The sequence below is a fragment of the Pogona vitticeps genome, chromosome 8, assembly GCF_051106095.1.
Source record: "Pogona vitticeps strain Pit_001003342236 chromosome 8, PviZW2.1, whole genome shotgun sequence".
Classification (NCBI taxonomy): Eukaryota; Metazoa; Chordata; class Lepidosauria; order Squamata; family Agamidae; genus Pogona; species Pogona vitticeps.
Genome location: NC_135790.1, coordinates 13,855,584 through 13,882,216, shown reverse-complemented (window position 1 = coordinate 13,882,216; position 26,633 = coordinate 13,855,584). Strand labels below are relative to the sequence as shown.

The 26,633-nt window shown below is 41.6% G+C and overlaps 2 long non-coding RNA genes across 2 annotated transcripts; both read right to left on the bottom strand.

Moving 5' to 3' along the window:
- Positions 1-308: 308 nt before the first annotated feature.
- On the bottom strand, positions 309-4,148 carry LOC140701888 (uncharacterized). Its single transcript, XR_012080881.2, has 3 exons — positions 2,618-4,148; positions 2,132-2,186; positions 309-1,035 (listed from the first exon to the last, which is right to left on the bottom strand). It is a non-coding gene; the product is annotated as an uncharacterized LOC140701888 (long non-coding RNA).
- Positions 4,149-7,506: 3,358 nt separating this feature from the next.
- Positions 7,507-20,646, bottom strand: LOC140701887 (uncharacterized). The gene is made up of 2 exons (XR_012080880.2): positions 20,540-20,646; positions 7,507-7,681 (listed from the first exon to the last, which is right to left on the bottom strand). It is a non-coding gene; the product is annotated as an uncharacterized LOC140701887 (long non-coding RNA).
- Between the last annotated feature and the right edge of the window lie 5,987 nt (positions 20,647-26,633).

The following is a 26,633-nucleotide window of genomic DNA, read 5'->3' as shown; positions in this document are numbered from 1 at the left end:
TCCCAGCAAATTGGAGCAAGTTTAGAGAACGGCGATAATAATGATCAGGGGACTGGAAACCAAGCCCTATGAGGAAAGACTGAAACAACTGGGCATATTTAGCCTTGAGAAAAGAAGACTGAGGGGTGATAGGATAGCACTTTTCAAATACTTGAAAGTCGTACAGAGGAGGAGCAAGATCTCTTCTCAGCCATCCTAGACTGCAGGACATATAACAATGGGCTCAGGCTCATGAAGCCAGCTTTAAGTCAACTATCAGGAAAATCATCTTAACTGCTAAAATAATATGACAGTAGAACCAATTACCTTGGGAGGTAGAGAGCACTCCAGTGCTAGAGGCATTGAAGAAAAAATAGGACAACGATCTGTCAGATCTGCTTTGATTTGGATTCCTGCCTTGAGCAGGAGGTTGGACTCAATTGCCTTTTAGGCCCCTCCCAACTCTATTATTCTACGGCTCTTAGTGGACAAATGCCAATCCTAATAGGGTGACTATAAAGCCTCCTTTGGGGAGAATATTCCCCCATGTGAATAGCTGCTAGAGGACAATCCTTTTGAAAATACTATAGTCTCTATTTGAAGTCTGCTTGAAAGGTAAAGAACTGCATGGAGGACGATCAGCAGCAGTAGCTTCGGACAAACTCAGCAGGCACACAATCTTTCCCAGGAGAGTGAGATGCTTATTGGTTAAGTTTAAATTATAAAATGCATTTCTGCCTTGCTTCTGTTCCGCCTTAGTGTATTTCTACAAGTCAGTATACACTTTTGTCCTCCATGTTGGTGATGTCAAGTGACTATCCTGAATTCTGTCTTACAGCCAGTGTGATAAAGAAAGGACTACCACACAGCATCGTCTGCAGAGCCATTGAGTCAGTGTGCAAAGCAGTGATGAGAGGAAAAGAACTCATGGTAAAGGGCTCCTTACAGTGGTACGAGGAAAGTCAAAGCATGCAACAAAAACATGCATTCAAAACAAACCTAAAGTGAGCTCTGGAGTCGGTCACAAGGTGGCGCTGTTCCATATACTGAAAAGTTCTGTTGTATCAAGGTGACAAAAAGAGCATGATATCATGCTGACAGATTATTCTTATTTGGAAGAAACAACATCTCTGACCCTTACATAATACATTATCTCTTACTCCCACCCCTATACTAACATGGAAAAAAAGCTAAAGACCCATCTCTTCACACAGGCTTTTAACAATTACAACTGAATCTCTGAATCCCATTTCAGCAGATAATTTTAATCTTTCCCAAGTTTTAATGTTTTAATGTTTTAATTTAATTTTAAATCATATATTGTTTAATTTGTCTATTAATATTTAACTTACTGTGTTTTTAATTGTGTGAATTTTAATGTTGTGAGCCACTTTGGGTTTCTTGTTGAGAGAAATGTGGCATATAAATAAAACTAATTAACAGCAACAGCAACAGCAACAGCAACAGCAACAGCATAATAATAATAATAATAATAATAATAATAATAATAATAATAATAATAATAATAATAATAACAACAACAACAACAACAACAACAACAATAATAATAATAACAATAATAACAACAATAACAATAACAATGATAATAATAACAATGATAATAATAACAATAACAATAATAACAACAACAACAACAACAACAACAACAATAACAATAACAATAATAATAATAGATCCACAAAACTACACCAAGTATATTCTCTTTCCTTTGGTTTAAACATACACAGCACATCTCCAACCCAATTCCTGCCATTTTATCCTCACAAAATTTTCTAGAAGATAGGTCAGAGTCTACACAGCCCAAATCATATGGGGAGTTTCATGGCTGAATGGGGATTTGAAATCAAGTCTCCACAATATGAAAATGGGTTGAAAATGACAGATGTGTCCACTGTGTCTGACAAAGTTGTGTTCTGTGTATTGCAACTCTTTCACTATGTAATGATCAGCATGCTAACAGTATCATCCTTGAATGTATTTTGCCTCTTAACCCTAGTATTTAACAATTTCAAGAATTGCTCTCATTTAATGCAGGAAAACAGATCCACTCTCTCCTTTGCTCAAAAATAAAATATTATATCTTCAGCATTCTGATTTTTATAAAGAAGGAAATGGTGACTGAGTGACTTACCTCTAATACAAGGCTAGTCCTCAGCAAATTAACTACTGTATCTAGTTATTCCCCCCTGGAAAGTGAGAAAAAGAAGAATAAGTGAGGGGAAGAAATACAAGCTGTGGTGATGGCCTGAGGTCAAAATGAACAATTGTGACATTGAGGCAACTGTATCTAAGCATTAGCAGGTATTTTGCACAGGGCATAACAATACAGTACATGGCAACTCAGATTTAGCTAGACTGTCACTCGCATTAACACTGGCCAACACAGCCACCAGTAGGAGACTATGGGACCTGTAATTCAATAATATCTCCGGCGTCACGTGGTTTCTACTCCTGCCACAAGACCTACTTGTTGGAGAGAAATTGCCACTTAGCTGCTGAATTCTGTATGTACCACGCCCCCCCTTTCTTTTCTTTTCTTTTCTTTTGAAAATCCAATCATGTTCAAGCATGCAAATGAGCAGTAGAATTTGGTCATAGACATTTCTAGGAGACTTACCTTTTCCATTATACTCCAACACAGTTGCCAGCGGCTGTAAAGAGAACACTTCCTGCTATCAGAGAATAGGAAGAGAATAATGAAGGCAGGAAATTGTGCTGAACAACCAATGTGCAGCTGCCTGAAAAGAACAGAGTCCATAATGGGAAATGATTAGGAAAGAAATTAAAAACTAGAACTTCTAGTCCAATGACAGCTTATACAAAACTTTAACCAGCTGTGCTTGGAATGCCATGTATACTTCTGATCAAAAGGCAAACATGTAGTGGAGCCAACAATCTCAGGGGCTTTCTGTGGAGTAAGGATGATGACAGCATCTGCCTCCTTCAAGCTTCCCTGTTCCCTCTGAGTATAGCAACACTCAACACACTAACTGAGAAACTGATTTTTCAAGGATCAGTGTATCAAAGCAAGCTATCCTTTTTCTCGATGTAGCTATACTTTTTCAAAAAGTATTGCAGAGTGGTTTAAGGGACGTGGGGCGCTGCAGTTTAAACTGCAGAAGCCTCTGCTGCAAAGTCAGAAGACCTGCAGTTGTAAGATCAAATCCAGGCGACGGAGGGAGCCCCCCTCGCTTGTCCCAGCTCCCGCCAACCTAGCGGTTCAAAAGCATGCAAAATGCGAGTAGATAAATAGGTACCACCATGGTGGGAAGGTAATGGCGTTCCGTGTCTAGTTGCACTAGACCATGGAAGATTGTCTTGAGACAAAACACTAGCTCTATGGGTTGGAAACGGAGATGAGCACCGCCCCTTAGAGTCGGACACGACTGGACAAATTGTCAAGGGGAACCTTTACCTTTAAAAGAGCCATTTGTTTTACAAAAAACCCTTGCTCTTTATTTCTTTATGCAGACTGATTCAGCACTGTGCATTTTTCTACTCTGTTGGGGTGGGGTGCTGTCCATAGGGACTCTCATGAAAATTACCTACACTTTTAAATTTACCACTACACTGCTGGGCAGAAAAAGGTGCAGAAAAAGGCCAATTAAAAACTATCAAGACGTTGGAACAACTATACTCTGGGGGTGGAATACAATATTCACAGCATTTGAGGGTATAAAGGGAATATAAGCAGAACTATTTAGTTGTTAACTTGTGTCAAACTCTTTGTGACACCATGGACGAGAGCACATCAGGCCCTCCTGTCTTTCACTGCCTCCTGGAGTTGGGTCAAATTCATGTTGGTCGCTTCGATGACACTGTCCAACCATCGCGTCGTCTGTCGTCCCCTTCTCCTCTTGCCTTCACACTTTCCCAACATCAGGGTCTTTTCCAGGGAGTCTTCTCATGAGATGGCCAAAGTATTGCAGCCTCAGCTTCAGGATCTGTCCTTCCAGTGACCTCTTAGGGTTAATTCCTTTCAGGATGGATAGGTTTGTTCTCTTTGCAGTCCAGGGGACTCTCAAAAGCATCCTCCAGCACCACAATTCAAAAGCATCAATTCTATGGTGGTCAGCCTTCTTTATGGTCCAGCTCTCACTTCTATAGATTGCTACTGGAAAAAAACCATAGCTTTGACTATGCAGACATTTGTCGGCAAGATGATGTCATTGAAAGGCTTTTGAGTAGTCAATGAAGCAGAAGTAGATGCACATCCGCGGATGCACATCCTTAGATGTTTAGGGACATTCATGTACCTGCCATCTAAGACAGCGGTTGGCATGGTTTGAAAGTGGAGTTCTATGAAAGTGGTTCTCAAGGGGGCAAAAGTAAGTGCATCTAGGTATTGCACCCTTGACTGGTTTGTTTTCAACAGACGGTACCAGTGGGAGAAACCTAAAGAGTGGATTAAAGCCAGGTCCTGGTCGTTATCCGATTTATAGAGCCAATCTCTCAACATTCTTTTAACCTCAGAAAAAATGAAAATGTCTGTAGAGAGGGATTAGATTTTAGTAGGTTTTGAGCTGAAGTTGCCCAGCCGCCACTCTTCCATTGCTCTATCATACAGCGTTTGGGTAGGCGGTGGTCGGGCATATCCATCACTCTCTTGTAATAAGAGAGTATAGCTAAAGTTGCCCTGGCTTTGATGGATACCATACCTGTCTCTGTTCTAAGGTAAGCTGCTGGGATCCCCTGGGGTGCCACGAGGATGTGTCTCAGAAATTTATTCTGTCCTACTTCATGATGATGTAGGTTGTTCTGATTCATACCCCAGATCTCAATTCCATAAAGCATTTGGGAGATGACTCTCCCTGAAAATACTTTTAAAGCTGGGGTTGCTAGTTTGCCACCTTTAGAATGAAAGAATTTGACCAGAGCATAGCTAGATTTCTGAGCTGATATTTTCATGCTCTGTATCTGGGATTTCCCTCAGTTTTTCTCATCGAGATGCACTCCCAGGTATTTGAAGGTCTGGACTTGTTCTATTTTGTTTTCGCCTATAGTCCAGTTGAACTTGGGGGGATGCTTTCCAAAAATCATCACTTTAGATTTTGTGTAATTTATTTTTAGTTGCTCTAAGTGGCTAAACTCTTGGAGCTTATTTAAATTTCTTTTCAATCCCTCTTCTTGAAGTCGTCTGCTTCTGTTAGGTCCTTACCATTTTTGTCCTTTATCATGTCCATCTTTGCACAAAATGTCCCTTTAATGTATTCACGAAGGCTTTCACAGCCGGGATCTAATGGTTGTTGTGGGTTTTTCAGGCTCTTTGGCCATGTTCTGAAGGTTGTTCTTCCTAACGTTTCGCCACTCACCAGAGCACAGAGTGCTGTCCTCTGAAGATGCCGGCCACAGAGAGTGGCGAAATGTTAGGAAGAACAACCTTCAAAACACGGCCAAAGAGCCCGAAAAACCCAAAACAACCATTGATCCTTTAATATCTCCAATTTTCTTGAACAGATCTCTGGTTTTTCCCTTTCTATTATTTCCCTCTATTTCTTTGCACTGTTCATTTAAGAAGGCCCTCTGGCTCTCCTTGCTATTCTTTGGAAGTTTGCATTGCATTTTCTGTAACTTTCCTATCTCCCTTGCATTTTGTTTCCCTTCTCTTCTCTGCTACTTGTAAGGCCTCGTTGGACACCCAGTTTGCTTTCTTGCATTTCCTTTTCTTTGGGATGGTTTTTATTGCTGCTTCCAGGACAATGTTACAAACCTCCATCCATTGTTCTTCAGGCACTCTATTCACCAAATCTAGTTCCTTAAATCTGTGTATTCATAAGGGATTTGTTTTAGATTGTACCTAACTAGCCCAGTGGTTTTTCCTGCTTTCCTCAGTTTAAGCTTGAATTTTGCTATAAGAAGCTGATGATCAGAGCCACAATCAGCTCCAGGTCTTGTTTTTGCTGCCTGTATAGTGCTTCTCCATCTTTGGCTGCAGGGAACATAATCAATCTGATTTCGGTATTGCCCATCTGGTGATGTCCATTTGTAGCATCGCGTATTGTGTTGTTGGAAAAGAATGTGATGACCAGCTTATTCTCTTGACAAAACTCTAATAGACTTTGCCCTGCTTTGTTATGAACTCCAAGGCCAAACTTACCTGTTGTTCCTTTTATCTCTTGACTCCCTACTTTAGCATTCCAGTCCCCTTCTACATCTTCTTCTACATCTTCTACATCTTTCTTTGGTGTCAGTTCTAGAAGGTGTTGCAATTCTTCATAGAATTGGTCAATTTCAGCCTCTTTAGCATTGGTGGTTGGTGCATAAACTAGGATTACAGTACTATCATGTTAGAAGGTGTGTCTGTATTGAAATCATTCTATCATTTTTGAGATTGTATCCCAGTACAGCTTTTCCCACTCTTTTGTTGACTATGAGGGCTACTCCATTTCTTCTACAGGATTCTTGCCCACAATAATAGATATGATAATAGTCTGAAGTGAATCCACCCATTCCCATCCATTTGAGTTCACTGACACCCAGGATGTCAATGTTTATTCTTGACATCTCTTATTTGACCACATCCAGGTTACCAAGGTTCATAGATCTTACATTCCAGGTTCCTATGCAGTATTTTTCTTAGCAGCATCGGACTTTCCTTTCACTTCCAGGCATGTCCGCAGCTGAGCATCCTTTCATCTTTGGCCCAACCACTTCATTAGCTCTGGAGCTCCTTGTCCTAGTCCTCAGTAGCATGTTGGATCCCTTCCAACTTGAGGGGCTCATCTTCCAGGGTCATATCTTTTAGCCTTTTGTTTCTGTCCATGGAGTTTTCTTGGCAAAGATACTGGAGTGGTTTGCCAGTTCCTGCTCCAGGTGGATCGCATTTAGTCAGAACTCTCCACTATGACCTGTCCGTCTTGGGTGTCCCTGCACGGCACAGCCCATAGCTTCACTGTTACTCAAGCTCCTTCGCCACAACAAGACAGCAATCCATGAAGGGGAATTTGTAAGATACTAATTGGTATATAGGAGAAATTGTGCAGTTGAATATTTAACTGCTTAGATTGCCTGAAGACAGACACTAAAATGAAATGGCTATGCCCCCACTATAGAAGTGTGTGTGTGTGTGGCCAAATGCATTGGAAATATGAAATTTAATTCTATCAGAACCCAGTGGAAACAGTGAGGTCTCTTGTGGGGCAAACAGAGAGAAGTAAAGAGCAGCCTTTATTTTCACAAAGCTTGAGAACACATTTGAGTAAAAAATAAAAAACAATGATTACAAAGTGCTTTGTATAATCAAATGTACATCCTTGAAACATTTTATGATAAGAGAGGTACCTAGAAGAGAGAGTGGGTAGAGGATTACTGTAGATGGCCAGAACATAAACACTGTTTGTGTATACTTACAACAACCATGTGAAGTAGGCCAGTCCTAGGGAGTATCACTGGCCTAACTCAGCCAGTTTCAGTGCTGAGTGGGGAATCTGAATCTCGGTGTCCCAAATCCTAATCTACCAAGACTGTACTACCCATTTCACCAAACTGACTCTTTGCAATCCAATGACATGGGGAAGGCCACTCATTCCCTATCAATTTTATACATTACTCTGAATTTTCATTTACTCTGAATTTTCAAAACTGAAACACCAACCTGATGCAACAGCAGCCAGTGGAGAGGAGAGCTGAATATTTTCAGAGGCAAATTATGCATTAAGCTGGAGATTGTTGACTGGGTTTCCTTAGTATAAGAAGGAAAAAACAATTAAATTTCAAACATAGAGGGCGAATGGTTTTGTTTATAGCAGCAGAGACAGTGATATATCCATTTTCCAAAATAGCCTGTTGGCCCTGTAAATGTTGTGAGATAACCACTGTACCTCTCCAGCCTCTGTTCTGAGCAGTGCAGCAGCCCCTGCAGATGCATTTCAGTTTTGTAAAAAGTCAGATTAATTTCTGTTCTTCCAATGTACATGTAGGCCCTATGCTTTTTTAAAACAGCTTGTTCTGAGGTTTTGTCTTTTCCTTCTAGCTGTTTTCACTTGGTTGTCAAACTGCATTCTTCTCTTTCTTCCCTCTCCCCCTTGAACAATAAGAACTTTTACCCATCTACTTTAGAGAAATAAAAACAAAGGTTCTCAGCCTGGAAAATTTCAGCTTTCAGAGCAAGTGCTTGGAAAGTTACTAGTACTGGAACAAGATGTTGGGAGTGAAGGAATTATCCAGTGAGTGTAAGACGGAGGGGTAAACTCCGGAACCCTACTGGTACTCCTCACAGGTCCTGTGTCTTAGGTTGTCAGTTATATTCATCACTGAAGTTCTCTTCCTTGCATTTCCTGATGTACAAACTAGCTCCATGTAAAGTACTGGAAGACTCAGTTTGGATACTTTTAATTATTTAATAAATCTAGTGCTTTCAAGCTATTCTCAGAATCATAACAAGTTGGACTCAGCTCAGTATCATCACCTCCAAGAGCAGGCAGCTCTCAAAGGCTTTTTCATCACTGATCCGTTTGAACAAGACATGCCAGCAAATGAGCCGGTGTGGAGGGGGGGCAGTGCATTGAAAGTACCTGCTCCAATCACAGAGCAATAGCTCCTCCTCCCGTAGGTGACCAGAAAAGGGCATCAGTCAAGGAGGATTTGTCCTCCACAGAGGCCTCTGACTCTGAACAGAATGGTTTCTGCAACGGGGGGGGGGGGGGGGACACCTAGCCCTCCAGCTTGGTCGGCCTGACTCCTCCCATCAAGCTCAACGAGGACAGGCAATTGTTAAGGCACTGAGGCTTAGGATTCCATATGTACCCTTCCCCCAGAAATGGGGAAGTGCTCTTTTTTAAAATTCAATTCTCATAATGCCCTCACAAACAAAGATGTGATATTCTGGGAGCTGTAATCCAAAAAGTAATGTTACTGATCTCATTCACACCTCTGCCTGGCTTATACCATTCTAGTAGGACAACTGACGACCTCCATGATTGCTTACTTTGGGCCAACAGAGCACTTCATCTCTGCCATCTGGCAGCTTCTGCCATAAGCTAGTGTCCCTCAGCTTTTTAATAATAATAATAATAATAATAATAATAATAATAATAATAATAATAATAATAATAATAATAATAATAATAATAATAATAAGTAGTAGTAGTAGTAGTAGTAGTAGTAGTAGTAGTAGTAGTAGTAGTAGTAGTAGTAGTAGTAGTAGTAGTAGTAGTAGGCATCCTTCAGTCTCGAAAGACTATAGTAACGTGCTCTGTATTGAGGACTTCCTCTTTGCCTTAGCCTGCTGGACAAGGGGCTCTTCAAATTGGGAGAGGCCGTGATGTAACGCCTGCCTCCAGGCTGAACGCTCAGATGTCAGAGTTTCCCATCTGTTGAGGTCTATTCCTAAGGCCTTCAGATCCCGCTTGCAGATATCCTTGTATCGCAGCTGTGGTCTCCCTCTGGGGCGATTTCCCTGCACTAATTCTCCATACAGGAGATCCTTTGGAATCCGACCATCGGCCATTCTCACGACGTGCCCAAGCCAGCGTAGACGTCGCTGTTTCAGTAATGTATGCATGCTGAAAATTCCAGCTCGTTCTAGGACTACTCTATTTGGAACTCTGTCCTGCCAGGTGATACCAAAAATCCGTCGGAGGCAACGCATATGGAAGGTGTTCAGCTTCCTCTCCTGCTGGGCACAAAGTGTCCAGGACTCACTGCAGTACAGGAGTGTGCTCAGGACACAGGCTCTATAGACCTGGATCTTGGTATGTGTTGTCAGCTTCTTATTGAGCCATACTCTCTTTGTGAGTCTAGAGAACATGGTAGCTGCTTTGCCAATGCGTTTATCCAGCTCGACATCTAGAGAGAGGGTGTCAAAGATGGTTGAGCCAAGGTACACAAAGTCATGAACAACCTCCAATTCTTGTGTGGAGATGGTAATAGAGGGAGGTGAGTCCACACCCTGGCCCATGACTTGTGTTTTCTTCAGGCTGATTGTTAGTCCAAAGTCTTGGCAGGCCTTGCTGAAACGATTCATGAGTTGTTGGAGGTCTTCAGCAGAGTGGGCAACAATGGCTGCATCATCTGTGAATAGGAAGTCCCGCATGCATTTCAATTGGACTTTGGTCTTTGCTTTCAATCTAGAGAGATTAAAGAGCTTTCCATCTGATCTAGTCCGGAGATAGACACCTTCTGTTGCAGTTCCAAAGGAATGCTTCAGCATGACAGCAAAAAAGATCCCGAAAAGGGTTGGTGCGAGGACACAGCCCTGTTTCACTCCGCTCCGGATGTCAAAGGGATCAGATGTTGAGCTGTCAAACACTACAGTGCCTTTCATTCCATCGTGGAAGGACCTGATGATATTAAGGAGACGAGGTGGACATCCAATCTTGGGAAGTATTTTGAAAAGGCCATCCCTGCTAACCAAGTCAAATGCTTTTGTAAGGTCTATGAAGGCCACTAAGAGTGGCTGTTGTTCCCTGCATTTCTCCTGCAACTGTCGGAGGGAGAATACCATGTCAGTGGTGGATCTATTAGCTCGAAATCCACACTGTGATTCTGGATAGACTCTGTCTGCAAGCACCTGGAGCCTCTTCAGCACAACACGGGCAAGGAGCTTCCCTACAACGCTAAGAAGAGAGATGCCATGGTAGTTATTGCAGTCACCCCTGTCTCCTTTGTTCTTGTACAATGTGACAATGTTTGCATCCTTCATGTCCTGTGGTACTCCACCTTCCCTCCAGCAGAGACAGAAGACTTCATACAGTTCAGTGTTGATGATCTCCTTACAGCATTTCAGCACTTCAACAGGGATGCTGTTCCTTCCAGGTGCCTTGCCGGAGGCGAGGGAATCCAAGGCCACTTTTATTTCTGCTAAAGTTGGTTCGCTGTCCAGCTCTTCCAAGACAGGCAGGCACTCGATGTTATTTAATGCATCTTCTTCTTCTTCTTCTTCTTCTTCTTCTTCTTCATAATAATAATAATAATAATAATAACAACAACAACAACAACAACTACTACTACTACTACTACTACTACTAGTAGTAGTAGTAGTAGTAGTACTGTTATTATTGTTGTTTTTGTTTTTGTTTATTATTATTATTATTATTATTATTATTATTATTATTATTATTATTATTATTATTATTATTATTATTATTATTATTATTATTATTATAAGTTACAATCATCTGGTCACATAACAAAAAAGAAAAAAGTAATAATTACCTATAAATACAGTTATACTTCCAATAATTTTCTTAACTACGGTATACTAATAATATTTAAAGGTTTATATATCTACTTCTAACCCTACAGTTATTCAAAACTAACCAGCATTTCAGCCCATTTTCCAATTGATCTCCTGCATCAGAGGCCAACAAGGGATTCCATACTTCCATAAATTTATCTTGTTTTATTTCACCTCTATAGAATTTAATGTGTTAGGTCAGTTTTTCCATCAGAGCCAATCTCCATATTCTATTTTGAAATCTTTGCATGGACAAGTACTGAGCATCCTTTCAGTGTTGGGCAATTTCATTATGGGCTCCTCCTAATATACCGTAATCACAATTAGTGCTTTATTTACAACGTTTTCGTACCCTCCCATAAATAATGAAAAAAGTAGCAACGTTTCATTTGAGATTATTTTTTCTTTTGTTATACTTTCCAACCACTTAATTACCTCAGACCAGAAAAGTTCCACTCTTGGGCATGTTGACCACATATGTTCCAAAGTTCCTTTATTCCTGCACTTTCTCCAACACATGTCTGATATTCCTTTATTTTATCATGATTTCATTTGATCATATTTGTATTTTAAACAATGGTGACGGCTTTTAACTAATACAATAAACTTGAACTTGACTGGACTGGATATTCCTTTATTTATTCTATTAATTTTACAAGGTATAAGTGCCATCTGTGCACTAATTTTAACAGTTTCTTTAGCTTGAGATGAAACTGTTTTGTAAGGTTGAGAGGTCCATATTCTTTTCCATGTGTTTTCTAATATTTCAGCTTTTGTCTCCCAAACTATCTTGGATCCCATATTGTCTCCAAGTTGCTTATCTATAATACTTTCATAAATTACTGAAGTTAACCCTGTTTTCCTTTTATTCCCTATCTCTATACAATGTTTCTCTATTTCTGTTAATGGTCTATTTGAGCCTGGGGCTTTATGCAGTTGAGTTGCCAGATTTCTGATTTGGGTTCGTTTTCGTCGTTTAGTCATGTCCGATTCTTCGTGACCCCATGGACCAGAGCACACCAGGCCCTCCTATCTTCCATTGCCACCCAGAGTTGTGTCAAATTCATGTTGGTTGCTTCGCAGACACTGTCCAGCCATCTCATCCTCTGTCGTCCCCTTCTCCTCTTGCTGTCACACTTTCCTAACATCAAGGTCTTTTCCAAGGAGTCTTCTCTTCTCATGAGATGGCCAAAGTACTGGAGCCTCAGCTTCAGGATCTGTCCTTCCAGTGAGCACTCAGGGTTGATTTCCTTTAGAATTGATAGGTTTGTTCTCCTTGCAGTCCAGGGGACTCTCAAGAGCCTCCTCCAGCATCACAATTCAAAGGCATCAATACTTCGGCGGTCAGCTTTCTTTATGGTCCAGCTCTCACTTCCATACATCACTACAGGAAAAACCATAGCTTTGACTATTTGGACTTTTGTTGGCAAGGTGATGTCTCTGCTTTTAAAGATGCTGTCAAGGTTTGTCATCGCTTTCCTCCCAAGAAGCAGGTGTCTTTTAATTTCAGGGCTGCTGTCTCCATCTGCAGTAATCATGGAGCCCAAGAAAATAAAATCTGTCACTGCCTCCATATCCTCCCCTTCTATTTCCCAGGAGGTAATGGGACCAGTGGCCATGATCTTAGTTTTTTTCATGTTGAGTTTCAGGCCGTTTTTTGCACTCTCCTCTTTCACCCTCATTACAAGGTTCTTTAATTCCTCCTCACTTTCTGCCATCAGAGTGGTATCATCTGCATATGGGAGGTTGTTGATATTTCTTCCGGCAATCTTAATTCCAGCTTGGGATTCCTCCAGTCCAGCCTTCCACATGATGCATTCTGCATATAAGTTAAATCAGCAGGGAGACAATATACAGCATTGTCGTACTCCTTTCCTGATTTTGAACCAATCACTTGTTCCATATCCAGTTCTAACTGTTGCTTCCTGCCCCACGTATAGGTTTCTCAGGAGATAGATAAGGTGGTCAGGCACTCCCATTTCTTTAAGGACTTGCCATAGCTTGATGTGGTCCACACAGTCAAAGGCTTTTGCATAGTCTATGAAGCAGAAGTAGATATTTTTCTGGAACTCTCTGGCTTTCTCCATAATCCAGCGCATGTTAGCAATTTGGACTCTTAGTTCCTCTGCCCCTTCAAAATCCAGCTTGTACTTCTGGGAGTTCTCGGTCCACATACCGCTGAAGCCTACCTTGTAGGATTTTGAGCATATCCTTGCTAGTGTGTGAAATGAGTGGAATTGTACAGTAGTTGGAGCATTCTTTGGCACTGCCTTTCTTTGGGATTGGGATGTAGACTGATCTTTTCCAATCCTCTGGCCACTGTTGAGTTTTCCAAACTTGCTGGCATATTGAATGTAGCACCTTAACAGCATCATCTTTTAAGATTTTAAATAGTTCAACTGGAATGTCATCACCTCCACTGGCCTTGTTGTTAGCCAGGCTTTCTAAGGCCCACTTGACTTCACTCTCCAGGATGTCTGGCTCAAGGTCAACAGCTACATTGTCTGGATTGTCCGGGATATCCAAATCTTTCTGATATAATTTCTCTGTGTATTCTTGCCACCTCTTCTTGATGTCTTCTGCTTCTGTTAGGTCCTTCCCATTTTTGTCCTTTATCATGTCCATCTTTGCACAAAATGTTCCTCTAATATCTCCAATTTTCCTGAACAGATTTCTGGTTTTTTCCTTTTCTGTTATTTTCCTCTATTTCTTTGCATTGTTCATTTAAGAAGGCCCTCTTGTCTCTCCTTGCTATTCTTTGGAAGTCTGCATTCACTTTTCTGTAACTTTCCCTATCTCCCTTGCATTTTGTTTCCCTTCTCTTCTCTGCTACTCGTAAGGCCTCGTTGGACACCCAGTTTGCTTTCTTGCATTTCCTTTTCTTTGGGATGGTTTTTGTTGCTCCCTCGTGTACAATGTTACAAGCCTCTATCCAAAGTTCTTCAGGCACTCTGTCCACCAAATCTAGTTCCTTAAATTTTGAATAGGCTACTGCCCTCTGGTGGTCAGGTTAAGACAAGATAGTAACTGAGATTTATACCTTAGATCAGTGGTGTCGAACTGTGGCCCTCCAGATGTTCTTGGCCTTCAACTCCCAGAAATCCTGGCCAGCAAAGGTGGTGGTAAAGGCTTCTGGGAGTTGAAGTCCAAGAACACCTGGAGGGCCACAGTTCGACACCACTGCCTTAGATCATAGGTCGGGGAACAGGGGCAAAGTACCCCAAATTGGGTAAAAGTGAAAATTCTGGGGTAATGAGCAAACTGCTCCCCCCTACCTCCAACCCACCCCCACCCTCTGCAGCCAAAACTCAAATTGTAAGCCACATCTCCCTGTTACTTCTTTCATTGCAGCAGGGCACTCATAAAATCTCTGTTTCGTTAGAGATCAGGAGATAAGCTCCTTGATTGGTTGCAGCTGTGGATTAGCCCCAGGCAATCAATCAATCTGGGGCTTCTGAATGACTGCTTCCTCCAGAAATGACTGCAAACAAGCAGGAGGAGTGAGAGGATCAAGGAGCAAGCAAGGGAAAGGAGGGAAGAAAGGCGCGAGAGATCGAGGACTTGATCAAGCTTATTTAAATGTACAAAATGGAGGGAGGGAAGAAATGGAGGGAGGGTGGGTGGATGGATAGATGGATGTGTGTGTGTGTGTGTGTGTGTGTGTGTGTGTGTGTGTGTGAGAGAGAGAGAGAGAGAGAGAGAGAGAGAGAGAGAGAGAGAACCTGGGTCAAAACTGTGAAAATGAACAGGCAGGCAAGCAAAAGAGGAACTGAATTAAGGCGGGGGAAGGGTGGCTTTTTAAGACGCTGTCTAGGTTTATCATATCTTTGCTCCGAAGAAGCAGGTGTCTTTTAATTTCATGGCTGCTGTCACGATCTGCAGTGATCATGAAGCCCAAGAAAGTAAAATCTATCACTGCCTCCATATCTTCCCCTTCTATTTCCCAGGAGGTGATGGGACCAGTAGCCATGATCTTAGTTTGTTTGATGTTGAGCTTCAGACCATTTTTCGCACTCTCCTCTTTCACCCTCATTAAGAAGTTATTTAATTCATCCTCACTTTCTGCCGTGCTTTTGTGTAGTCAATGAAGCAGAAGTAGATGTTTTTCTGGAACTCTCTGGCTTGTACTGTACTTCTGGGAGTTCTCAGTCCACATACTGCTGAAGCCTACCTTGTAGGATTTTGAGCATAACCTTGCTAGCGTGTGAAATGAGTGCAATTGTATGGCAGTTAGAGCATTCTTTGGCACTTCCCTTCTTTGGGATTGGGATATAGACTGATCTTTTCAAATCCTCTGGCCACTGCTGAGTTTTCCATTGATGATGATAAAAAAAGCACAACGGTCCTTTGATATTGGCCTGTAGCACCAGGGTGCGTGACATGACTTTTAGTCTGGTTTGTTCCTTTTTGCACACCACACATAGAATGATTAAAGTGGTAGGGAAAGCCCCTCCCCAATTCTGCGTTGGCTGTTTCTACCAAGCACGTCATTGCTAGCACCACTCTGGCAGCCACTGATGATGATTAAATTCTCTGCGAACTAGCAAAAATTTAAGGCAACTTGTTACGCACGTTGGACACCTTACTACTCCCTATATCACACCATGGCTGGAGTGCAATATGTTCCAGCAAAAATAGTGCACATCTTTATCAAATTTGGTGCATCCTGCTACTTTGGTACACAGCCTGTGTAGATTCAATAATATTTTTAATTCAAATAATGTACAAGGGGGGTAATGTCGGCGTATATAAATTTGGGGGGGGGGGGGTAAAAGGTAAAAAAGTTCCCTGACCCCTGCCTTAGATCTACATAAGCAAATTGAGGAGTCTTATTAAGCTGAATTATATTATGTATGGGTATTTACCTAAAAATATAAAATGTGTGGCAAATCGAGGCTCTAGAGCAGTGGTCCCCAACCTTGGGCCTCCAGATGTTCTTGGACTTCAACTCCCAGAAATCCTGGCCAGCAGAGGTGGTGTTAAAGGCTTCTGGGAGTTGTGGTCCAAGAACATCTGGAGGCCCAAGGTTGGGGACCACTGCTCTAGAGTGAATGTGAGATAGTATAATAATTAAAAATATTTTTCCCTCCCATAAACTGGTAAAACAGAAATAAAATGGCCACAAGATTGAAAAAGGAAGAATCACGTGACCAAGCATCCAACCTAACTAAACTCATTACCCAAGATCCTTTCAAAAATGCTATACAGGATATGCAAACTTGTTATTAAACAACTTTCAGAACAGGTGCAAGAATTTAGAACAGATTTCAGAGCTGGAATTGAAAGTAACAATCAGAAGATAGACATTTTCACACAGGCAGTTGAGAAAGTGGAACAGAGATTAACAAAAGCAGAATAAGAAATATAAAATAGTAAAGAAAACAATAAGGATCAGGAACTTTAGAAACTGACAAAGCCTCATATTTTTTCAGAATACAGAATGTGCAAGAAGATCAATCAGAAGACTTGGAAAAATTGATATTGGAAGAATTAGCCACACAAACAGGGATAACCTAGGAAGAGCTGCAATAATCAATAGAGATAATCTATAGAGTGGTGAATGCTTTCACGAGAAGAAATAAGCTGCCGAAGGAAATCCATATAAAGTTTTGAGAAGGTCAGTGAAAGAGAAAATATTGAAAGTCAACAGAGAAAAAGACCTGACAATCAGAGGGAGTAAGATAAATATTTTGAAACAGGTGCCTTGGAGCATGCAGGAAAAAAGACAAGAATACTCCTTCCTTAGTAAAATATTGATAGACAGGAAAATTCCTTTCACATGGCAGACACCTGAATGAGTTTTTCTGAACTGGGAGAAAAGAAGATTTAATCTGAATAGCAAAATGAAGGCTAGGAATTTTCTGAAATAAATGAAACAAACTGAAGCTGACATAAGACCTACAGTTTTCCAGTGAGGAATCAGAAGAGGAACCAGAAGTAGGACGTAAAAGACAAGGAACTTCACCTTCACCGAGAAGAATTAGAGGCAAGGAGAAAACCAAGGATAAAATTGGTAGTAAAAGCCACGCAGATGTCTAAACAAATTAAATTACTATCAGTGAATGTTAAAGGGATAAATTCACCTCAGAAGAAAAGGTAATTTTTAAATAAACTTCTTACAGCCAAAATAGAAATCATATCTATTCAAGAGACCTATATTAAGGAAGTAGATAAAAAGTTGTTAGTAAAGGTTCCCTTGACATTTAGTCCAGTCATGTCTGACTCTAGGGTGCGGTGTTCATTCCCATTTCCAAGCTATATAGCCAGCATTTCTCAAAAGACAGTTTCCATGGTCACGTGGCCAGTGTGACTAGACACAGAACGCTGTTACCTTCCCACCATGGTTGCACCAATTTATCTACCCACAGTTTTACATACTTTTGAATTGCTAGGTTGGCAGGAGTTGGGACAAACGACAGGAGCTCACTCCGTCACGTGGATTTGAACTTATAACTGCTGGTCTTCTGACCCTGCAGCACAGAGGCTTCTGCAGTTTAACCCGCAGTGCCACCATGTCCCTAAAAGTTTTTAGAAAACCCTAAATTGGGCAAAGTCTTTATACCTTCTTAAGTTTTTCTATAGTTATTTTTATCTCTTTAAGTGTTATTGGTGAGTTAAATTGGTTTTTATGTTCTTCACTAATAGGATTACTTGGTAGAGAATTTACAAATTCATGAACATCCATTTCTGGTCCCATTTCTGTCTCATGTAGCTCTCTATAATATTCCCTAAAAGTTTTAGAATTTGCTGTTGTGATGTTACTATTTGTTGTCTTTAGTTCTTATTTTAACAATTTTTAAATGGCTTTCCTTTTTATGGCATTAGATAATAATTTGGAGTTTTTATTTCCATATTCATAGTAATTCCTCTTTAAATAGTTCGTTGCAATTTGAGTTTTATTTATGTCCAATGCTTCTAATTCTGCTCTAGTTTTTGCCATTTCTCTCAATATTTTATTTGATCCTGATTTCTTATGTGCTTCTTGTAAGAGTAGACATTTTCTAGGGGGCGGGGTAAAAAATCTAATAAATAAATAATTGTATTTGTAATTTCTATCTCTCTCTCTTTTTAATCGAGATCCCTCCATGATAAATTTCTCTTAAATATCTTTTAAGCAGAGTATCCCATATAACTATTGATTTCACCCCTTCCTTGTTATTTAGTTCATAAAATAGCTTAATATCCTTTTTAATTTTTTCAATAATTTGTCAATTTCCACATATACTAGTACCTAATCTCGGGTTTATTTTTAAAGTATTGTGTTATTAGTCCATTAAATGTTAAATGGTGCATGGTCTGAGGTTGTTATCAGTGCAAAATCAATTTTATCTAACAGTGGTGCTAAGGATTCTGATATAATTATGTGACCTATCCTTGAGGGATGTGGTGGCACTGCGGGTTAAACCACTGAAGCCTCTGTGCTGCAAGGTCAGAAGACCTGCAGTTGTAAGATCGAATCCACGCGACGGAGTGAGCCCCCGTCGCTTGTCCCAGCTCTCACCAACCTAGCTGTTCGAAAGCATGCAAACTGCAAAAATGTGAGTAGATAAATAGGTACCACCTTGGTGGGAAAGTAAACGGTATTTCGTGTCCAGTCACGCTGGCCATGTGACCATGGAGGATTGTCTGCGGACAAACGTTAGCTCTATGGGTTGGAAACGGAGATGGGCACTGCCGCCTAGAGTCGTACACGGCTGGACAAAATTGTCAAGCGGGACATTTATCCTTGAGTAGGTTGTATATTTACAGTGGTGCCTCGCTTAACGAGTGCCTCGCTGAGCGATGAAATCGCTTAACGAGGCACTTTGGGCCGTCGCTGGAGTATTCGCTCAGCGATGGCCCCTATGGCGATTTTTCGCTGTGCAATGATCGCTAAGCGATTCGCTTAGCGATTTTCGCACAACGAAGCGGGGGAGAACAGCTGATCGGCGGTTCCAAAATGGCCGCCGGAAGGTCCGCGCCGCATTTTCACGCCCTGCCCTCGCTTACCGAGGGCACGAAAATGGCGGCGCTATGGAGAAACATCGCTTAACGGTGAGTTTTCAAGCCATAGGAACGCATTGAACAAAGTTCAATGCGTTTCTATGGCTTTTTTTATTCCGTTTAGCGATGTTTCGCTATAGCGAAGGTTAATCCGGAACGGATTAACCTCGCTATGCGAGGCACCACTGTATTTGAAAGAAAAGTATAATAACATTCTTTAGGGTTTAAATATCTCCATCCATTGATTACATTTTATTTTTTTCAATAATTTCCTAATTTTAATTCCATCCCCTGATAGTTTTATATTTTTTGAGGTTGTATCCCTCTTTATATTTATAATACAATTTCTTTCTCCCCCCAGTATAATTTCACCCAATGCAAACTGCTTTATTTTCCTTTATAACTTTTCCATAAATACTGGTTGACCCGCATTTGGTAAGCCAATAGTCAATAGCTTATTTTCTATTTTCCTTCTTACTAATACATGTCTTCCCTCTGGATGCCTTAACTTAGTGGACCCCAACCATGGACTGGTTGGGATGTGTGTGGGGTGCCCACAGGGGCGTGGAGCGTGCTTGTGCACATGCGCACAGTGGTGCTCACAGGGAGACCACTTGCACGCACGCGCATGGCATGCACGGAGTGGTGGAATGCAGTTGTGGGGGGAGGAGGAGATCTGTGTCTGTGGCCCAGTCCTGCCTAAGCTACAGACCACTGCTGGGTCGCGGACTAGGGGTTGGGGACCCCTGCCTTAATTGATCTGCTACTACAAATTTTGACTCTCTCATAAAAATTATAGCTATTCCCCGTGATTTGTTTGTTCCCTTTGCTGTATACTGGTCTCCAAGAGATGAATGATTAATAATATCTTGCCTTTGTTTTCTCTGGTGCATCTCTTGCACAAAATAACATCGGCTGCCAAACCAAGTATTGTTTTAATTACTATATACCTCTTCGCTGGTGTTCCTAACCCATTTGTGTTGAAAGAAATTATATTGAGGTTATCTGTCATTCTACTCTTTAAGCTTACAAATTACATCACTATTATACTTCTGACCTATTTTGATACATATCATATCTACAGTATATGCTCATCTGTTGTGTTCATCGTGTAACCATCTAAAGCAGGATTGTATGCATAGTCTTCCCTCAGTTTCCCGTTCCTTTCTTGCCTCTCGCCTTCCCTCCCTCTCCTTATCCTTCTTCTCCCATCCCTTTTCCCCCCTTCCCCCCCCCAACCCACAGATGGTGATGAGGCAATACAGCTGAACCTCATGGGGTATTTGTGAGGCTAGAAGCAAAGCTTCTAAGCAGGTAAAACTTCCCCACTCTTATTGTCTGCTTTTTGCACATAATATACTGAAGTAAATATGTATTTACATATTGTTTTGGGTTCTTTCCTCTGTAAAGTCCTGAATTTTTAGTATGATTCAATTCAAAAACTCTTTATAAATCATCATTGTTTCATTAGTCCAGTAGTATAGTCTGAAACAGAGAAAAGAAAAGAAAAAATAAGGAGAAAACAAAAGAAAAAACAATTGCTTATAATCTCTCAGCAGAGATAAAAGTCCAGCCACGACCTTGAGACAACTCAGAGACTATTCAGGCAGGGTTTCTGCTTTTTAACTATTTCCCCCCCACACACACACTCTGTTCCACTTGTAATTGTCTTCCTGAGCATTTTTATTACATCCAGTTTTCTCTTTTCCAGTCTCTGGCACTTGAATCTTCATCTCTCTCAAGAGATCTTGTCGCTAATGTTGTTACAGTCTTAGGTCTTTATCCATGCCAGACAATTAGTTTAAAGGGAAATCCTCAGGCGTATCTCACTTTTTGGTTCTGAAGTGTTTCTGTGAACACATCTACATGAAAACACAGTGAACAGCTAGTGTCCCTGAGCTGTCAGATTTCCAAGACAGGAGCACGGCTAAAGCCTGCAACTCTCCATTTATGAAATCCAGGTCTCCGACCGAGAGGGGTTGAGAGAAGCACCTGGCAAGGGAATCGGCTCTGAAGGAGGTAGAGTCCCTTCTGAGGGAACAGCCATCTTCAGAGGCGTGGCAGCCCCCAAAGATCCCTGAGTTTGAGGAGTCAGTTAACTTATAATTAGTCTTTCTTAGTATTACTGACTGACAGCAGCTCTCCCGCCTTTCAGGCGGGGGAGAAAAAGAGAGAGAGAGAGAAAAAATCTCCAACTGCGACCTGAAGCAGCATCTCCTTCCCAACTGCACCAGGTGGCGTCCTCTGGCCTGGGAAACGACGGGTTTCCGAAGCAAAAGAGAACCAGCCGGCGGGCGGGGACAACCCTCGACCGGGGAGACGGGAAGGCGCGGTAGATTTCCACTGCTGCCGATGGGGCCGGGATGCCCGCCCGCCCGCCCACGGGGCTGGATGAGTCACCCTGGGAGGCCGGCTCTCGCCGATGCCAAGAGGGAGGGCTGGAGCAACTCTGCTGGGGATCGACCTGCCTTCTGCGTTGCGGACTCCGCTCTTTGTCCGAGATGGGCGGCTGGTCCCGCCAGCGCGCCAGCCCCGCTCCCCGCGCCGGAATGGCCGGCGCCCACGCGGGCGGCTTGCAGAGCAGGGCTGGCTTCGGGAGGTGGGGCGAGGCGGCCGCCTCCGTGTTGCATTGCAGTGGTTTTGCAGGGCGGGCGCGAGAGCGAGAAAAGGAGCGCGCCGGGCGGTGGGAACGAGGCCGAGCCGCAGGAGGACCCGGCGGGGTCTGCCTCGCCAACTGGGCGCGCCATGTGCAGGCAGGAGGGCGTGAGCGGAGCGGGGGGAGCCCCGGCCGGGCAGCTGCGACCACTGCCGAGTCCCCAACGGGGAGACTTTCCTCCGGGGAAGAAGAGCGATTTAGCCCCACCCCAGTCAGTTCCTGAGTCATGCTCTGTTCTGCAAAATGCCCCTGAGGTGACACAGCCGGGGAGAAAGATGGCAGCATGGCATCTGCAACAGCTTCATTCTGAGAAGGCAACAAGAGATCAGCAGGAAGCTGAAAAGGAGGGAAACTAGCCGAAAATCACAGATTCATCGCTAATTTCATGGATCTACGTTTGTCCAACGTGATGACACTGACGAATATAACTGAAAGACGTTTTAGTGACTTTCAAGTCATGGATACATCTCAAAATAAAAATATGTTTTGAGAGGCCCCCAGGCCTCCTGTGCGGTGGCTCCAGCCCTTCTTGGAGGAGAGAACTCAGAAGGTGGTGCTGGGGGAATTCCATGTCCAACACCCTGGCCATTGACCTGTCAGGGCTCTGTTGTCTCCCGTGTTATTTAACATCTACATGAAACCACTGAGAGAGATTATCCAGAGTTTTGTGGTTTGGTGTCATCAGTATGTGGATAACACTCAACTCTACCTCTCCTTGCCACCTAAATCGGAGGAAGCTGTTTTGACTGTAAATCAGTGTCAGGAATGGACTGGATGCAGGTGAATAGATGGAAACTTAATCCAGACAAGACAGTGGTGCTCCTGGTCAGCTGAAAGGGAGATCAAGAAATAGGGATGCAGTCTATATTGGGTGGGTTTACACTCCTACTTAAAAAATAGGTGCGCAGCTTGGGGTTGCTCCTGGATTCATCCCTGAGCCTGGATGCTCAGGTCTTGGTGGTAGAGAGGAGTGTATTTGCATAATTAAAACTAGTGAGCCAGTTACCTGTTTCTTGAGATACCTGATCTGGCCACTGTGTTACACACCCTAGTTACTTCCCAGCTGGATTATTGTAACACACACTATTTCCATCTTGTAGATGGAAAGTGTCAGGAAACTTCAGTGGGTCCAAACGCTGCAGCCAGATTGCTGACTGGCGCTGGTTACAGAGATCACATAACCTCTGTTACAGCAGCTCTACTGGGTCCTTACCAGTTATTGGGCACAATTCAAAGTGCGGGTAAAGCCCTAAACGGCCTGAGTCCGAGCTGTCTCAAAGACCGTATCTCCCATTATGAGCTGGCTTGGGTGTTATGATCATCAGGAGAGGCCTTTCTTTTGGTCCCACCACCTTCACAGATGTGTCTGATGGAGATACTGTACAGGAGAGGGCCCTCTCTGTTGCTGCTCCCAGACTTTGGAACTCCCTCCTACAGGAGACCAGGCTAGCCCTACCTTTGCTGTCCTTCTGCAAGTAGGTGAAGACCTTTCTTTAGGCAAGCTTTCACTGAGTGACTGGCTGCCTATCTGACTGGGATTTTTGGATGGACAGTTATGCATTACTGCTTTGACTGTTTTTAATACTACTTGTTTTTCATTTGTGTTTTCCATTTCTCAGAGTGACTTTTTTAAATAAATTGTATTTTTTAAAAATTTATAAAAAAACTTATTTTTTTGAAATGCAGCAGTTGAGCTGAAGATTAAACAAAGAGCAGGTAAATTGCTTGTTTGCCATAATTGCATTGATAATAGGATACTGAAGTAATTACATGAGCTCTAAAATTTTTCATAGGGTAAGGTATGGGTTTCCAAAGCAAGATTTGCAGCTAGGGTACTTTTCTATATTTTCTGGAATGCATTTTTTAAAATTTGTACTTTACAGCCTTAGGGTTATATGCTGTGCTTTTTAAAAGATCATACCACCTGTTACCTTTCAGAAAATGTGTTTTAAAGGGAGACACTTAGTATTAGAAGAGAAATTATTCTTAAATCTAACATTATTTGGCATAACTGAAGTGGTTGCTCTTGCTTTCTAAGGCATTCCTTGATTTTCCAAGGCATCCTGCTTACTCTAGAAGCAGTTATGAGGTCTGTGAGGTTTCTATGTTTTAATAAACCACCCTAAGTAGTGTTTCCACTAATGGGGCAGTATATGAATCAAATCAGATCAATCAATTAATCAATCATGAACTTGAGTGATCACGAATCACTGCAGATTGAAAGACTGCATAGTTTATTAGAGCACGATTCAAGCAATATGCTGTAGAGTCTAAAGCAAAATGAAACCTTGATTTCACTGTATACAGAACAGCATTTTTTCTGCAAATCATCCAAAGCCGGTTCTTGGGGCAGCCGAATCAGCAGATGATGTAATCAACACAGCAGTGTCTTCCTTCTAATACTCCCTCTTAAACAGGCAGGACAGAAATCTCTGATGTTGTGTAATGGCAACGGTACCCCACCCCCCCTGAAAAGCTTCAGACATTGCAATGTACCTTGTTATTTAGACACTTTTTAACCTGCAGAAGCTACTGTTATCCAACAAATGCTAATATTGTGGAAAATAGCTCCCTTCTAAAGAGGGCGCTTGGAATCCCTTTGCAATAAAAACTGCTGTTCATAATCAAGAAATCAGATATAAATCTAACACCAATATTCAAGTTGCTCCGGAAAGCAAAGGCAGATCAACAGGGAGATTAAGGAAGCAAGCTCATAGAAAAGCACAATGTAAAATGTTGGAATATATTGATTTATCTAATCCAATTATGATATTGAAGTTAAAGCATTTAGATTTATAATATCCTGGTTGAATAGGTTTAACACGGATTGAAAATTGGCCAAATACTATAGTTTTCAGCATAGCATTAGCTAACTTTTGCTCATCTCCTTATATTATTTTTACAATCTGAAGGAAAGTACCCAACATCTTAAAACAGAAGATAAAGGGCTTGTAAATCATTTCCAACCACCCCCCTATGCTGGAGAATTAGAACTGTCATCCTAACTGCTGCTTACTGTAGTTGGGGATGCCAGGTTCCACACATGTACTAGACACTCTTCTTACACATGCCACGGTAACAAGAGACTGAATACTTGAAACTTTGTCACTTTTTGAGAGAATTGTCTCCAGCAGGATAATGCACTAGAATTCTATGTACTGTATATGATGAACAGGCTGATCTGTCATGCCAACGTTGATCACCCACTAACACCATGTAGTTGCAGAAGAGGTGCTGTTAAATCTGTTCAAGCATTATAGGTAGACAAGTATAAAGACAAAAATGTGGTGACACCTTAGACTAACTTTATAAATATGTAATTGCAGGTGTGTTGCAGTAATACAAAATTCATCTGAATTTTACAGGGCACTCACATGGGCAAGACGAAAATCTCAAAAACAGGCAAACCTTACCTCTTATGGACAGCTGGTATCAACCAATGGTCTCATGTGCAGTTGGATTGGTCTCGACAAAAATACTCAAGTTCCCATAATTGTGCCCATGTCTAACTTCTCAAGCAAAAAACCACCAATAATGCATACTTATACAGTAAATTAATGCCTGTAGCAGTAGGCAACTAGTAGCAGTTGTATCTGGAAATGACTCACTGATTTAAAAAGAGTAAGGCTCCCCAAGATTTAAGGGTGGGTGATCCCTTTTACTGGACCCTGTAAAATCATACAAATTGCAAGGTTTGATGAAGAAAAACCCACTTCAAGCTCAACACAACCCCTTAATTTATTGTGCAAAACATATTAGACGAGAGTACAAAAATTGATGTTACATGCCTGGGAGACAAATCCAGTTCTCTTGAGGCTGTTCTCAAGTGCCTTTGTAGCATGGTTTAGAATCTTTTTAAACCACCAAGAACAAAAGCTGCCAATTATGTGACTGCTTCCAACACTCATATTGTCTGCTTTAAAACTGCATAGGCCATCACTCTCCTGTATTTCTGATCACCGTGAAAGCTGGATATGAAAGCTGGACAGTTAAGGTGACAGGAAAAATATTTTAAACATGTCGTTGAAGGAGAGCTTTGTTGTGGATGTTAGGAGTTATAATTTATAACTCTAAATGAATTTAATAGCATTTGCTCAAACTCAAATATAATTGTTTTTCTAGGTCCACTTTAGGTATCTTCAGTGAAGGAAGCTTGGGGAAGCACAAGTGACTTGGTCAGAAATTAGTAACGGAGGTAATGCCATGAACTTCATATCAGGACATCAAAATGCTATTTTTTTCAGCAGAGCAGACCTGAACTTCAGTGTGCTACAGAATTATTTCAGATAACTGAGCACTACATTCAAAATAGCTCTGGTTGAAGACAGCTGTATATTTTACATTTGCTGTCTCAGCTAAAACTAATCAACAGCAAGTAAATTGATTCAAGAGTTTGGCCTACACTTGACAACTGCAGGACTGGGAGAAATAAAATACTGATTTTGGTGAGCACATTGAAGTATATAGTGGTTAGTTTCAGAATTAGCACAACCATGTGGCACATCTATCAAGTTGTAAAAGGCAATTAGTTTCTCTATTGAAGTAGAACTGCAGAATTGCCATCAATTTATGGAAGTTATGTCCAATAAGCATTGTTAAAAAAATTAAATTCATATATTAAGTTTTTTCCACTTCTAAAGTTTTAATGATCAACCTGTATGGCCTCTTAATCCACTCTGCTCTTGGGCTTCTCTTCAAAAAGTCAAGAGAGCAAATAGCTTTCCACCTATACTTGTCTTCATTGGCCTATGCACCAGTATGATGATGCAGGGAAAAACAAATAGTTCTAGAAGTCATAGCAGATGTACATGTGAGGTC